Here is a 16,271-nt window from a genome sequence, read left to right as displayed (position 1 = left end):
AAGGCTGACAGGGCTCAGAAATACCCGATTGCATAGATTAGTAATCACCAAGGTCAACAGAGTCAACTTGATAATGCTATTCACAGAGCCTTCACTCCTCGCACTCACGTTGCGGGTATGATTTTAGTTATTAAAGGATGTATTTCCAAACAGAGCAGAGAATAAGTCAGTTCTAGGAAAGAGTAACAGAAAGGAGACCTTAAACCCCCCCTTCCTTTTTTTTTTTTTTTTTTATTTACCCCTGGAAGACAGTTTCAATTACTGAGAACAGACAGAAAGCATTACTTACCAACACAACCCCCAGCCAAAAACACAAGCAAACCCCCTCCAAACTGCTAGTAGCGATGCCTTAAACATGGGAATCGCTGCTGCCTACTTATGTAACTGCAAATCCTTTCCCACTGGTATCTGACCAGGACACTATGGTGTCCCTTGTAAAGCAAGTGACATGTGACCTGGTATTAAAAAAGGCCAACAGAGGAGCATTTCACGAAAAGCAAACTGCTTGCCCTCAAAACGCTTAGAACAGTCAACATGGACGTATGTTTTTTTTCTGCGACCCATAAGATAACTGCTGTCCAAATTAATTCATACATCGTTTTGTGAACGAGATAAAAACATACTTGCAAATGTTACTCCATAATAAGCCACATAATTTTAAAATCATCAAATTCAGCACTTCTCATTGCAATGCGCAGGAGAAAAGCTTTCTTTAACAGTATTTGCTCAATGCATACAAACAGCAGAGACAAGACTGGCAAGTTCAACGCCATCACGATTTGCTAATACAAAATGCTGCTTGGCAAGGTAAGCCTTAATCCTCATTTTTCTCACCTGCTTGCCATGCCCATAGAAACACTGTACTCTGCTCATAGGAGAAACTCTCAGACTAGCTGTTCTCGCAAATCCCTGTAAATAACCTACAGATACTCTCAAAGGAGCCGTATGCCATCAGTCTTCCAAAGAGGTCATTTAATAGCTGGATAGGCCAAATAAATGAAGTAGTAGATGCTGCTCCTAAAACATGGATATGGCAGGGGGAAATTATTATTCAAAGTGTTCTTACTACAGAAACGGAATTTTAGATATGTACTTTGCAAACTGCATTTAACTGTTATATTTGTTCTTTCCGTTAATTATATTGCCCTTCTAACTTTAAATTGCTGAAACGCGCCCTTTCAACCTCTCTTACAATTCTTTTGAATTATATGAATAGTCAGCTAACAGCTTTTCTGCTCACAGTCATCTGTGAGCCTCCTCGCCCTAGAAACTCATGTTGGGATATTTTTACAAGGTTACAAGCTCCAGACACAAAACACTAGGAGGTTACCACCTCCACAGCAAGGGCAAGAGAAGTGAGCAAGTATTGTCATTGGCAAGTCTAGCATAGCCTAAACCAGAATCAATGGCAGTTTAAATTAATATGCCAGGCTCTGAACAGCAGTGGCTGATGAGCTGGTGCTTGCTTGATACTGCCACAGAGGCAATGACCTCCAGCAAAAGAGCAAGGTGGACAGCTGGGGGTAGTAACCTCACAAGCAGTCTCACTAGTAACTCCCAGAGCTTTCCTTCTCCCAGGGAGAACCCTGATACATACATACAAGCAGGTTAACAAAGTTTCAATAGGCCCAAGCAGAAAAGGAGGGAGAAAAAAAAAAAGAAAAAAGAAAAAGGGAAAAGAAAGGAAAAAAAGAATAAACCCCCAAATCCATTGGCAAGTAAATATCTTGTAATGACAACATTCATTGTCTAACATAGAACCTGCAAAGTATTTGGTTATTCTCAGTAACATAGAGTGATAAAGGCTTATGTATAAAGCATGACATGCTCACACACAGAGTTATTTCTCAAATACTGGAGATATTAAATTAGATGGGTATATTAAGAAAGTGCTTCCACAGTACAAATAATCTAAAATTAGCTCTATGCTGCATTCAGTTTCTACTTTCATCTGCAATACTTAATTTTTAATTGTGAAGTATGTAAGAAAGCATTATCTCTCTGGGAAAAATTTCCAGGACTCTAGATATATGTGTCTGAGCTTATATTACCCTGTTAGTATTCTGCAAGTTTTGCGGAGATGAAAATACATTTTAATGCAACCCAAAGTTAAACTCTTAAGTACACTGTAGATCCGCTTGGTTAAATAACTACAGAAACAACATGGCATGCACATATACACAAACTACTCCTCTTAAGTTTAAACAATGTACTTTCATCAAATATAGCTTCAAAGACATTTCTCAATCCAAACACAGTAATCTTTCAATAAGTAGACAAAGACAGAGTTCAAAGGTAATGTTTATACGTTAAAAGTTATAGTCCCCTATTTCCCTGCACTGAAGTGCTACAGCAATACTGGGTTTTTTTCCACACAAAATTTAAAAACAAAAGATACACACAAGAAGCATGACTAGAAAGCTCAATCAGATTAAAATATTTAGAGTTTAGTAGTTTTATTAGTATCTATCCCATTAGTATTCAAGCAATCACACCACTTCTTAGTGCAAAAAGGTTATTTTAAATAAACTTCAGACAGAAAAGTTTTTCAACAACTGTTGCACAGTAGAGCTAAGAAAAGCAAAACATCAACATGCAAGGTAGCAGTTTGGTTTTTAGATTAAATGAAACTTCACATCCAGCTAAGAAAAACCTTATTTTTTTTCATTCAGATCTTTGCTTTTCTCTCCATATTCTAAGAAAGCAACTGAACTAAGACCTAAGGAAACTAAGCAGGTACAGAGATTATATGAGATACTCCTTCTATCAATTTCCCTTGCTTTCCTACTTTTTCTCTTTGACCCTTGTGATGTGTGACGGAAACTGCCCATTTTGGCAACACCAATGATGCAGGATGTTTTTCTGAATACAATGGCCTTGCCGTTTCTTTGCCTGATTGTTTACTGATCAGTAGTGGATGGAGGTTCTGTATGTTGCAAAATGTGTGAGAAATTACTTTTGGATAACCTTGCAGTTTCTGAAAAAGATAGGTAACTTAGCTTAAAAATATCCATATAAATTACGTCAAAATATAAGCATAGATAATAGAAACACTAACGAGCGTTCTTTAGGATAAGATATATCAAACATGCAGATCACACTGCACAGAATCATCCAAGAAGAGTCAAGTAACAAACAAGTGAAGACGACTATGGAAGACCACCAGAAGACTCCTGAAAACCACTAGAGACCTTCAATGCACCTACGTAAAGGACATTTACATATGCTAATACTTTCCCAGAAAACTAATGAATATGTATAACATTTCTTGGAAATCTAGTGAATAGGTAAAACATGTTGTTCTTAACCTACACAATTAGGCCTGACGGTGTGCACGATAGGTAGAGCAATCCCCCGTGCACCCAGTGCTACAATAAAGAATGTCTGCTTTCTAAAACTCCAAAATCAAGTCTTAAAGAGTTTCTTTGACCGACTTTTTTAGTATAACCAAAATGCTTGTTCTGGTGGATGTAGCAGCAAGGCCCACTTTTTCTTCCCTAAAGCAAGTATTTGACCACATCTCATCCTACCTAAACAGTTACATTTCCTTACCCTAAATTCATACTAAAGAGCTCAAGTAACTTTTTCCATCATCCTCGCTTCACCAGTCATTCTCAAGCTGTGTACTTTTTTTTTCCCCAATTCTCTCCCCCATCCCACTGCGGGGGTGGGATGGGGGAGCGAGCGAGTGCCTGTGTAGTGCTTTGTTGCTGGCTGGGGTTAAACCACAACAACTTGCTTTACTTTTCCTCAAACTACCTTATCTTCCCTTTTTTCCTGTTAGCTTGTTCTTCAGGTTATTAATAAATACAACTGAAGTATTACTACTTTTTGGCATATAGTTGCCTCACCTATCTTTTTTTTCTTTTTTTCCACCAGAATATTGTTATTCTGTTTTCTTACCCATTTTCCAAGCAACTTCTGCTTATTTCTAACTATAACTAGCAAACTTACTAGCAGCCTAAGACTTTAAGTGATGTGTACAGTTTAAGACTTTGTGCACTTGCACACAGTAGTGGAGCCAATGTTTTACATCTGTTCCTCCCTATACATATCAAGCACACCAGCCTAATATCTGGATTACATTACTAGAAATAACTACTCCAGTATCACATCAAGTCAGTTCATGACAAAGCACACTGAAGAAAAAAAAACAGTTTTTTTTTTAATTAACTTGTACCATCAACAAGTTATCTTCCATTCTATAGTATTAACAGATTTCCCTGTTTTCCAAAAACAGCAAAATATTTAAATTGTGTCATATGACTAACCAATTCATGATTATTTATTTCCTAATTATTCAGATTATTTTCACCATAGGTATTTTAACAAAGAAAAATTTCAGAACAGAACATTTAAGTTTTAAAAGATTCAAATTATTACTGAAGATCCTGAAATTCCTGTACTGTGTTGTAAATGGTAAACATACGTATTTTAAGGACATGATAAAAGTATGCCCTCTTCACCTAGACTTGGCTATAGTACACATTTAATTTTTTTAAAGGATATTACATATCTGGATTAGAAGAAAACTAGCAAGTTTCTATCACACTGTTTTTTATGAAGATTAAGTATGTTATACAAGGACGTTTATCTAAATCAATCTTAGGTTTTGTTAAGTTAACAGGTACCTGTTTATTATTTTAAAATACATTTTAACTGGATCTCTAGATTTATCTCCATGCAATTCCATACCAATTACAACACTTCAGAAACATTTCACATAACATTTCATGAAACTTATCATAACGTCATAACCTTGGAACCTCTGGAGAAGGACATTGTTAACTTTTAAACCTAGCTCAGGGGAACCTAGTCCATAACTGACTTCTTAAGACTACTTCAAAATAGTACCATCAGAAAGAAGTATTTATCTGCTTGGTTTTGCCTCAAGGCGGGGGGGGCGGGGGGTAAGAAAAGGAAAAAAAGGAAAAGAAAAGCAATTCTTGAAAAGCAAACAAAAACAATCCCTGTATTAATGTTCAGCAGATAACCACATCTTACCATTCTTAATCTAAACATTAAGTCAACAAATAAGCAAAAAAGAAAATCTATGTTTCTAATTACATATCCATGTTACAATAATCTGATTGTAAAATACATTCCTATCAATACAAACATCTTTAGACTGTACTGTGAATGCATTTCCTGTATACTTTTCTCACCATAAGTTCTTGAATTAGTTCTCTATCCTACCACATAAAATTCCCATCCTCAGACAAAAGTAAAATACAAAATTTAGCCTCTTCTTACTACATAGGAACTTGCCCGGATTTCTTTGAGATATGTTACCCACTACTCTTTCAACAGGAACTTCTGAGCCAGACAGAGGCAACATAAAAACTGTAAAATGAAGGGATTCTTGGACAGCTTAACTCCACCTTCCTGAATTTGACAATCCTGGTCTAGCAATAGGGAAGGCTCTTGTTTTATGCCATCTGAGATCGAGATGGTCACACTACCGGAACAACCTGGGCTAAGCCAGGCCAAATGGAAGTAAGGAGAGCACTGTTAGGAGGATACTGGTCAAACCACCAGCAAAACATGTGACAGCACGCCGCAGAACAGAGCGGCTCTGGAGTGGAATCACTGGCGCTTCCTGTTTTGATCAACTGATTCAAAAGACGACACAGACTTCTGGTTACTCCACTCCTGGAAAATGCTTTGAGCACACTGACCTGCATTTCCCATCTGTGGTTTGAGCCTGAAGTGGCTCTGCCTGTTTGTTATGGAATTAACTCCTAGCAAATAGTTTGCCACCAAGGAAGTTCAGTGGCAGCTAACCCAACCTTACAGAATAATTGCTTCCTAACTGAATGGAGGAGATCTTACACAGTCTTGATGGTTAATAAGAAAACCATTGCAGGAACACCACCACGTCACTGGCAGATTTCGTTCTGAAACACTTGGCACATGTTCCTGGCTACTGAACAAACAAGCTCCATTTACATGAGAAGAGATGGTTCTACCTCCACTGGTTTGGAAGGAGACAGAAAGATGAGAACTCTACGGACACTAGAAGCTGAAAAGTAGGAAGTTATTCCTAAACTGTCAACTACAGTTACTGGTTCAGTAGTTGTATGTTAGAGGTCTTTAATCTCCCTCTAGCTGATGCCTTGCTGCAGGCAAGTCAAACTAAGGAAGTATTTTACATTTAAGGCGCGGCCGGGGGGGTGGGGGGTCATCCAAATCCAGTTTTCAATACCCCAAAGAAAACAAAGTAATCATACAACCAAAATCTTTATGGTAAATAAAGAGACAACATGATACAGGAGACCAGTTGCAGAAGGTAATTAAGCATACATAGCTATATTGATTAGGTATAATATACTAAACTGTATTTCTGTAGTTCCATTACACTAGAAATGCTAAAGACTTGCACAAATTCACAGTTGCAATTAAAAGACAGACATTTACGCTACTAAGATGTAAGGAAATTTTACACTGTCTCAAAAAATAGAGTAGAAGTAGCAAAAATACAATGAAGGGCCGTATTACAGGGAGATTCCATATTAAAGAAAGATTGAAATAAACCTTCTTGGGAATTGAGAGATGTATAATACTCTTCATTCAACCTTAACATGGAGGAGATGACCAGAGAGATTTAATCACAATTTTTCTCTGTATACCACCAAGGAACTAACAAATAAATTATCAGGCAGCAGTTTTAGATGCAAACAAAATGCATCTTTTGTATATAACAAACATTTTAAACCAAAGCACTCGCTTTCACAGGGTTTTGTGAGTGTCAAAATCATAAATGGGCTCAAAAGACACCTGAAAGCAGGTCAGGCTATAAAATACAACACCACGGATCTGTCGCTTGGGAGGTACATAAAATGTCTGATCAACGTCTAGGACGATGCACTCTGTCCACATCCAGTATTTATAGTTTTTCCCTCTTTTGGCCTTAGTAACCTTATTTTTTTTGTCTTTGTCACCTTGCTACTGAAATTCAAGTATAAAGGTATGAAAACAGGAGGTAGAAAATACATAGGAACACAAATGATCAGCAAAATGACTTGTTTTTATTTGGTTCTGATAAGCTCCCTTCTTGCCATTTGTGTGCTTGTTGACTTACAAGCACATAATCCTTAGTAAAAACAGGGCAAGCTGTGTCAAGGTAGGGAAATTTCATGGTGGAGTGGTCTTGCCATTTTATTTCTTGCCAGATCAGCTACTTACTTACAGGGAAAACATAGGCCAACCTCCTTCCCCCAATCATTGCTAATGGTATTACTATTTAAAAAAACAGTGGACAAGAAGGGAAAAAAGGTAACTTGTGAAGGGGGACACACAGGGTGTTGGGTTTGTTTTGTTTTTCCCTTTTCAAAAAGATACTGCATCCAGAGTTTTCAACCCAACTGTATATGCTTATGCCCCACCACTTGACACCGGAAAGGTTTTACCCAGCTGTATCAGCAAAATAAGAAGTATCAGCAAATAAAGCCCTTCTCTTTTTCCCCTCTCTGTAACAGAAGGGCATCCACCCATTTTTCAGTTCATTTCAATTCAGGATAGCATCTGAAAGACACTTAAGAGGGAAACATGTATGGTATCTAGAAGACATACTAATTCGCATTTATTGGTATTCTTTATTCAGAGAGCTCACCTATACATGGCATCTCCAAGCATTACCCTTCCCCTCAAATCTCTTATATGAAAGGAGTGAGATTTTTCATTAATAAAGCTTACAGCACTACTTCTCTAAATACTGCATCAGCTCTAAGTGCTTTGGGAGTGGGATCATTGAGAACAGAGGGCAGAGTGATGAAAAAACTGTTTTATGATGACCCATTCTCTACCCTCTACCATTCTCTAATCCTATAAAACCCTGAGATCTACCCAAACACAGATTATCCTTTCACTTTAGCATATTGATCACTATTCTAAATGACTGATGTGGTTCTAGTGTCCACAGAAGACCATATAGGTTAATGTAGCTATTTAATGCTACAAATAGGTCTTAAAATACAGTCTTCTATCAGTATGCATGTTTCCCAAACACTTAATCTCAATTTTGGAATTTGCTTGGAATTACAAGCCTGAGAATAGAAACTGTTCTTCCAATAAACAAAAGAGTGATCTTTCAAGACAGTGGCTCATCTGCAGAGTCCTCTATTGATAAGCAATTTGAGAACTGTTATTTGTTGTTCAACTGTCTCTCTCATTGGAGGAGAAATGAACTGCTCCTCTCCTCAGGAAGAAAAAAAAGGAAGAAATTAGTTCTTGGTTTTGGAGCAGTACAAAGTCTGTAACTTTCAGCACTGACTCCAAGTCCTTTAGTTTTTAGTAGGACACAAGTATTTTAAATCTATGCTAACCGTTGCTTTGTTTGCAAGATGCACAGTACAACTAGCCTTTGAATTAATCCAACATCTTTTTAGGAATATGTGATTGAATGAGAAGAAATAGCACTTGCCCGCGTTCTTGTCTTGTCAGGCATAAAATAACCTGAGTAAAATAGGAAGGTGAAGGAAGCTAACATACATCATCAAGACATGCATTCAGCATGTAGACCAGGTAACAATCTTCCTCACCTGAAGTAGTGTAGATTGACTACAAACGTTTCACTTGTCAACATGAGTTCCAACTTTATAGCTTTGTGAATTTGTTTATGGTGTACAGAAAGTTACAGGTTTTGAGCAATAAGTCAGCTAACGATAAAATATGCGTTAGCTGAATTCAGTGCTGATCTTTCCCTTGGAATTGTTTCTTTAAAATTTGACCTTCAAAAGAGGGTACATGCTTCTCTCTGTCAGACAAATGTTTGAATGTCAAATGTATATCAAGATTCCTTGGCTGATCTCCGTAAGTCAGAAGCACAGTCCTGTTGTAAGTAAAGTTTCTGTTTTCTTGAAAAGGGGTTCAACATCTGTTTGTAACAGTGGCCAAAATCTGCAAGGTGACATAATCCGAGACACAAACTTCTGTTGAGAACAAGCAGATGACGACTGGTAAAACCTGCTAGTCTAAGTCTCTGAAGTTGTCCCACCTGTTACAGAGACCCCATTTCTAACACAAATGGGAAAAAAAGTGAGAAGGGCCAACAGCATCACAGCTTAAAAACCACTGTATGTAGACACTGCCTCAGCTCTAGTTAAGCAAAACTGGAACAGTGAGAAGCTAGATGTAGGAGGGCCAGTGCTCACTATCTGTTTTTTAAACAGATTTAGTGTTGCAGAAGAGAACTCTCAAATATGTCAGAAATCTAACATTTCAGGAATATTCCAATTAGCCTCTTGGTTACATAAAGGGAAAAAAAAAAAGCTTTAGACACCACAAAGCAGCAAACTATGAACCAAACGCCCCCATAACTCATAATCAATCACAGGAATGCCTTTAAGATATTGAGGCAGTGGAATTTAGTATTAAAAAAAAACCATAATATTTTATTAATAGCAGTAATAATAAAAAAACCCCTGCATAATAACATTTTGTACCAACCACTGTGCTGGGAGACAAGATGCCCAGCAGGCATGTCACTTAGTTGTGTTACCAGTCCTCATATTTCAACTAAAGCATTAATAACAACCATGACCAGACAGACTGTACCAAATAAAATTTGTCTGATATGGTAACTGTTTTCCAATGTATCTTTCTACAACAAATGTTTCTGTAGTTGAGGCTGTTTTGTCTTTTTTCATAGCTGAAACATGGACAGAGAGTAGATCAAGCAGCTGTTTCAGCATGGTATTAAAGACTGCCACTAGCATAAAAAAAAAAGAAGGCTCAGAAATGTTTGTAAGAAAGATATGATGACTGCTTATCATATGCTTTTTACCCTGAAATACTTGAAATAAAATTTTGCATGCATTAACCTTACCTCAGAATTACGAAACTGAATGAAACTGTATTGTACTTCAAGCTTCCTCCAGACTGTTTTCATCTGTACTTCCACTTCATTAGTTCAAAGGTGATATTATGGAAATGCATATTTCTATTAATCTGTAAAACAGGAAGAGAATTTGACTTAAGATACCTAAAGAAACAGTATTGATAGTTTATAGTACATAATGTGAACTGCACATTGCAGATACTGGTATCTGGATTTATGGACGCCATCTGCTATTATGAACTGGTCCTAGCTAAAAAAAACTTCTTAGACTCCTGTGTTTCTAATAGTTGCATGGTTGTAGTATATTTGTAAAATACTGATACTAAAAAGCATTTAAGATAATTTTATTTATATTATTCACTCATATACTTCAAAAATAAAAACTCAAAAAAAATATTTCTATCCTTTAGATACAGGTTTGTCTTAGAGGAACAGCGATGTCAGGGAGGAAGGGTGCTAAAAATCTCTGTAGATAGTTTTCCTATGAAAATAAGCCTTTCTGATCTCTCCCAGTAACTCCTGGATTCACCTGGTCTATACCAGCCAGATTTGCAAGTGTCCAGATAGCAGGTTTCTCCAATTTTTTAATTTTTTTTTTTTTTTTTAAACAGGCAGCACACTAGACAAAGGACACATTGTTGGCAACACCAATGGAAAAACCAACCAAACAACGCACAAGTCAATCTTTATTAAACACTGGAGCATCTGTAAGACTGCAGCTTCACAACAAAAATCCACTGGTGTCACCCCATTAGTTCCAGTACACAAGGAACAGCAATATACTGAGAAATAATCAATAGGTTTATTGTAGCTGCACACAGGCATGATTACTCCTGGAAAGAAAAAGAAAGTCAAGAATTTGGAAAGAAGTCCTGGCAATACAGTGGGTTTGATTTTTTGTTTGTGTTTTTGAACTGGCATACATCCAAGCATTAGAGAAAAGCACAGCACAGGCTCTTACCTGGCACTCTTAACAACTGTGAGCAAGCCTGACTTGTGTCAAGTCCCAAAGTTTTCAAATGCATTGTGGATAGCTAAGTTGGGCTTATCAGCCTTACTACTTAGATTCCATCTTGAGTATGTGCCACCTATTGCCAACTCTTCCCATTTTGTCACAGTGTCACAATATTTTAATGTTTCCATCATCCAAAGCTTTCAAAAAGATCATACAAGAATTTTATCATTTAGAAGTCCCAGTCTTATGACTGCAGACATAACCTTGAAAATAACACAAAGGCTCAAACACCATTAATCCAGCTATACTGTTAAAAAACATACAGCCAATCTTACAGTGTAGAGATTTAATGAGTTATTTTTGAATGCCAAGGCCAACAGTACTGGGAACAGGGTTGGACAAACCATGTGCCTGCATGATTTCCAACAGAGGAAGAGTTTCAGCACCTACTTTCCTTCTCTTTTCCTTTCTAAGCACCATAAAGACCTTTACCATCACAAGGTCAGAATACTTCTGTCCCCATGTCAATTTATAAGCACTGTTCCTCACACACTGAGGTTTAATAGTCTTGGTAATAAATAATAAATTTGTGTAAAATGGTAACCTGAAACCATCCTGAATATCAGATAGCACCAGTTCTTAAAGACAACTGTCTCCACTGAGCAGACAGGCTGACACTTGACTGTTATTTCTTCCATGGTAAAACTGAAAAAACATTCTTGCCATGCAAGAGTATTTGTGGAGATTGTTTTCTCTTTTTTAAAGTAAGCTTGTAAAGAATCTGAAAAATATATCCATCTCTTTCTCTATAATGAAGGAACTTGAGTTCATCTTCTGTTGGACTCCAAAAGAAACAACTATAAACAGGAAAAGGTTGGTGTGTTTTCTGTTTTTACAATACCTCCAATCCCCCTGTATCTAGTATCTGATTTATGCAAAGTCCTCTTTGTATTATTTAAAGAGGCTGCTTTACAAGGGTAAAGACATTTCTGAACAATGCTGGTCTTTTTCGTTTTGTTTTTAAAATGATGTCCTCTTGATATTTTTTGCAAACTCCCAAATTGATGAAATTCTTAGTAACTGTTAATTTTTGTAAGCATTCATTGCATTTCCTGATCCCACTCCCATGTATCCAATATCCAAGCTCTCTCACCAAACAAAATTATTTTAGTGAACTTCCTGACCTGCACAACTCTAGATATGTCTACATTAGCATTTTAATTCAAATCAAGACTGCGCTTTTGAAGTCAATCTCCCAAACAACCCTATTTTCCTTACTTTGCTTTACATTGCAAAGCAGTCTCCAAGTACATGAAGCAGATTTCTTTTGAATAAAACTAGGTCAGAGAATAAGCTTCAGGTGTGCATTCTATACGCTCCAATCACTAACAGGAATTCAGCCACAGAATCAAATGAGGACCAGCTTGAAATAAAACTCTCACAACCTGTATAGCATGGATGCCAGGTTCTCAGCACCTGACAGATCTGATCCTATTACACCACACTGCTTGGTAACATGGACACAGCCTCTTTTATGACTTAGTGAATTTTTGTGTCAGTTCCAAATTAATCTCTCCCTTTTTTAAAAGGGGTACTACAAAACCTCCGTCAGAGGTGGAACTGAAGTTAATGGTAATTATTAATTTATGCGAGTGATATCACTATGTTACTATTTCTTCCATGTCTTCATCAGCATGAGATGCTACTTAAGAACATACTTAATTTTATAAAAATCCATTGACTTAAATATTTTATTTTATACAGTTATCCAACATGCATAATTAGTAATGGATTAGTTTTTAAAAATGTTTAGCGTCATTCTTGATGGTATCTTCCAGAGAAGGGGCATCAAGAACAAAATAAAACTACTGAATAAATTATTTGCACAACTCCACCTTCACTTTATTAGAACTTGGTCTACTATAATGACTACAAGAAGCACAAACAAATTCAAAAGTACAGACCCTCACAGTGCTTGTCACTAGTTACATATTAATTCCAGATCTATCTGGGAATTTTTCTAAGTTTTAAGATTAAATTTGGGATCTTCATATACTATTAACTCAGAAATATCAGCACCCAATATGGAAAAAGAAAAATCTGAATTACATTAATACACTAATTACTGAGTTAGATCCAGAGAACTGTAAATTTTCTGCCATTGGCAGGTCCCAGGGAACAGTCAGAATATCTAAGCTGAGCTGATCTAAGCCTCATTCTGTGTGTGGGGGGGAAAGGGCTACCCTGCTAGCACAGGGCAGAGGGCAGGAGCCAACAGCCATGAGCAGGACAGACATACAGCAGGGACTTGCAGTGGGCAAAACTCAAGTCAGACTGACTCACCTAGAGGAGGAAACCATACTGTGGATTCCTTTTTCTTGTCTTCCCACTTATCTCTAGATCCTCCTTCCCTTTGCAGTACCTCCAGTTCCTCCAGCTCCAGGGCCACATCCAACTCATTTCCTCACCCTTCTCCTCTTTTGAAGCAAAAAACGTTCACGGCACTTGACTCCCCCTGCACTCTGTTCCTCCAGTTCATTCCCCTTTTGCCCCAACTGCCTCACCAGTTTTCAGCCCAATTACTTTATCTATCTTAAATTATCTCTTCCTCCTGAAAGCATCTTGTTACTTGTTACTGTTGGGGAAATAGGCCAAAATTTGAAAATTGCCCTTTATTTTGAATTAAAAAAAAACAAAAACAAACCAAATTCAGTGTGAATTAGAAATTTTACAGCAGAATAAGGCACCAGAGGTAGATGAAGGGCATTCCTGATGTGGCTATAAACATGCAGTACCCTGACAAATCTATAGTTGAATAAGCATTGCAGCTTTTAGCCCAGAAACAGACAGGAAAGGCTGGCACATGGGAAATCTGCAACTGCAGAAGACAAGATGCTCAGAAGGGCTTTACCTTTAAATGAAAATTGACTTACCACAGTTTTTAGAAACCTAGGGTGCAAATGGCAAATCTTTCTGTGATTAGACATCTCTAACTCAAGTGTGCATTTTAAATGCAAAATTATATGTATTTAAGGAACATAAGTTTGGAAAGTAACTTTAATTAAAGTAACGTAACAGTTAAAAGCTATTCAATTGCAATTAAGTATATGATCATACAAGGACTCATTGGACTATGGGTTAAATACTTCACCATTCACTCCAGCTTCCAGTTACTTCTTTCCTGCTCTTTTTACTTCCTCCAGCCACCAGCGCTTCACTTCTGCAAGGTTAGCTGTTCAGCTAATCATACCTTTACTCCAATTTAGGAAACAGAACTTGTTTTAAAGTTCCTGTAAATTCTGATCGTGTCACAGACATGGGCTAGGGTGATAACAGACAAACACTTCAAACAGAAGATAACAGGGGCAATAACCTTCAGCATCTGAGAATTGGGGTGGGAGCAAAGGGGAGAAGGAGAAAAGCAGGTGGTGCTAGCAACATGTGTCTGTATGCAGTGTCAGAGAGTTCACGGCCAGCGGATGGCTCTATTAACCATAGATGGGAGAGGTTTCGTAAGCAAAATTATTCATTTTCAGGTAAACTATAGTCCTAAACAAAAGGCTTTTTGTTAGAAATCTATGCACAAAGAAAATACACTGCAGGCCCAGACGGCAGCCTAGAAGATGTTTCAGTTAACAGTCTCATGACTGCCACTAGAAAATTTAGCCAGAGTTGCCGTAAGCTAGAAAGTTTGAAAAATAGCGAGTATACTGCTTTTAGAAATCTACTATAGCTGTGAAATTTGAGTGGAATTTTAAAGGGAGAGCAGCCATACCAAATTTCCAAATCCTACTTCAAAGTTGATGTCCAAGGATATGAATTTCTTAAGGAAAACCTTTTCAACAAATTTACATGTGAGAAAAACCCCACAGTACGCTGGGAAAAGCAAACATCATACCACCTGTGGCACATTTGGGGCTTGGTAGTTTTGTCTATCAAACAGTTAGGTGTATGAGCAAGAACATCTCATTGAACAAACAGCCCTTCTAAATTCAATGGGACCATTATATGAAATAAAATTAACTGGCTGAACAAGCATATCGCTTTCCAGCCTCTGGACACCAAGTTTTCCAGGTAGTAAGATGAGAAATAACAGCCTGAAATATGTTTCAAGCACATTTATCCAATACTTGAGGCAAGCTAGTTCAAAATCATTCAAAATTGCTTAAGTAAAAATATACCTACATGAAAGCAATTTTATAAATTAATTTTATGTCTACATTCCCTTGAGTTTTAATAAACAATCACCAATTTATTCTTGCAAGTTTTTAAAAATGCAAGGAATAATACAATATTCTAGCACGTCATGTCATACTGTTCTTCACATCTGTATTACAGTGGTTTGGCCTTTCTATATATCTGGTCAAGACTCTCAAATTACTTCAGGATACCACTCATCTTTCCAGCACTTCCAGGTTGTTCTTGGAAAGCCTAGATTTTGTTGTGTTTGATTACTGCATGGATCCTTTATGGCAGAAAAAATCTGTAATCATTTGTGGGGAGGTTTACAGAACTTCAGAAACACTACCTTGGAATAGTTTGATGAAAATAAGATATCACTTACAGATAATACAGACTTAAACATCAACTGGTCAATTTAAGTACTAATCTAACCTGGCTGGTTGCTTGTGCAGGCAGGTAGAATAGTGAGTGCTGCTGCCACTAATGCAAAATGTCTTGATTCACCTTTCATTTACAGTCTGACAGAAGATACAGGACAAATCTGTACAATTAAAAAAAAAAGACAGCTGCTTTTCTTTAAGTCAGGTCTCCCTCTTTTTAGGAAAAATTTCTTCTCTATCAGAGGCATGCAACCTTCTTCTTATCAAGACAGAATTTTTATTTATTTCATGAATGTTTTTGCAGAACAGAGACAGGTGCTCTTCCAGGTTCTTAAAGAACTTGTCTACTCAGGAGGTATCAGAGGACTCTTCACATGTCACATCATTTGGTCCCTTTACATAGAAGAAAAGAATCTGCACCCTGAACAAGCTGAGCTTTTTCTTCTGAGGCCTTACAACCAAGCAAGCTCACACAGAGACAGAAGACGCCCTGAACAGGTAACACGTGAAGAACCAACACACTGTTTCACAGCTAGGCACTCTCCCTCCTCGTTACACATTTCTGTTTTCATCATCTGAACTTCCTGATGAGGTATTAGAGAAAGTGTGCTACACTATCAAGCTCCTGAAAAATCCTTGCCCCAGGGCATATCTAGAAGTATTAGAACCCAAATAAATTCTTGACTGTGCAGTACCAGACAGATAGACAGGATGCATTTTCCAGAATGACATGCATCTGCATAAATCACAACACACCATACTCTCCACAGCATCTAGTGACACAAGGAATTCATTACTGGGGCCATAAGAATCCAGACATAAACCTCCTTTGACCCATAATGAAAGTCTGCCTCAGCCGTAGGGCCAGAAAATTCCATCAGGCTTTTACTTTGCCCTGGCAGATGTAATTTCCTAT

At 37.4% G+C, this 16,271-nt stretch overlaps 1 protein-coding gene across 1 annotated transcript in view; it reads right to left on the bottom strand.

Moving 5' to 3' along the window:
• Window positions 1–16,271, bottom strand: part of BMPR1A (bone morphogenetic protein receptor type 1A) — an 86,648-nt gene that overhangs the window by 35,578 nt on the left and 34,799 nt on the right. The window contains exon 2 of the mRNA XM_075025561.1: window positions 9,827–9,948. The gene's annotated coding sequence lies outside the window, so the exon portion shown is untranslated. The remainder of the gene's footprint in view (window positions 1–9,826; window positions 9,949–16,271) is intronic.

This window comes from Buteo buteo, chromosome 4 (assembly GCF_964188355.1).
Source record: "Buteo buteo chromosome 4, bButBut1.hap1.1, whole genome shotgun sequence".
NCBI classification, from domain to species: Eukaryota; Metazoa; Chordata; class Aves; order Accipitriformes; family Accipitridae; genus Buteo; species Buteo buteo.
Note: the sequence above shows the minus strand (reverse complement) of the source record. Positions and strands in the feature narration are given on the sequence as shown.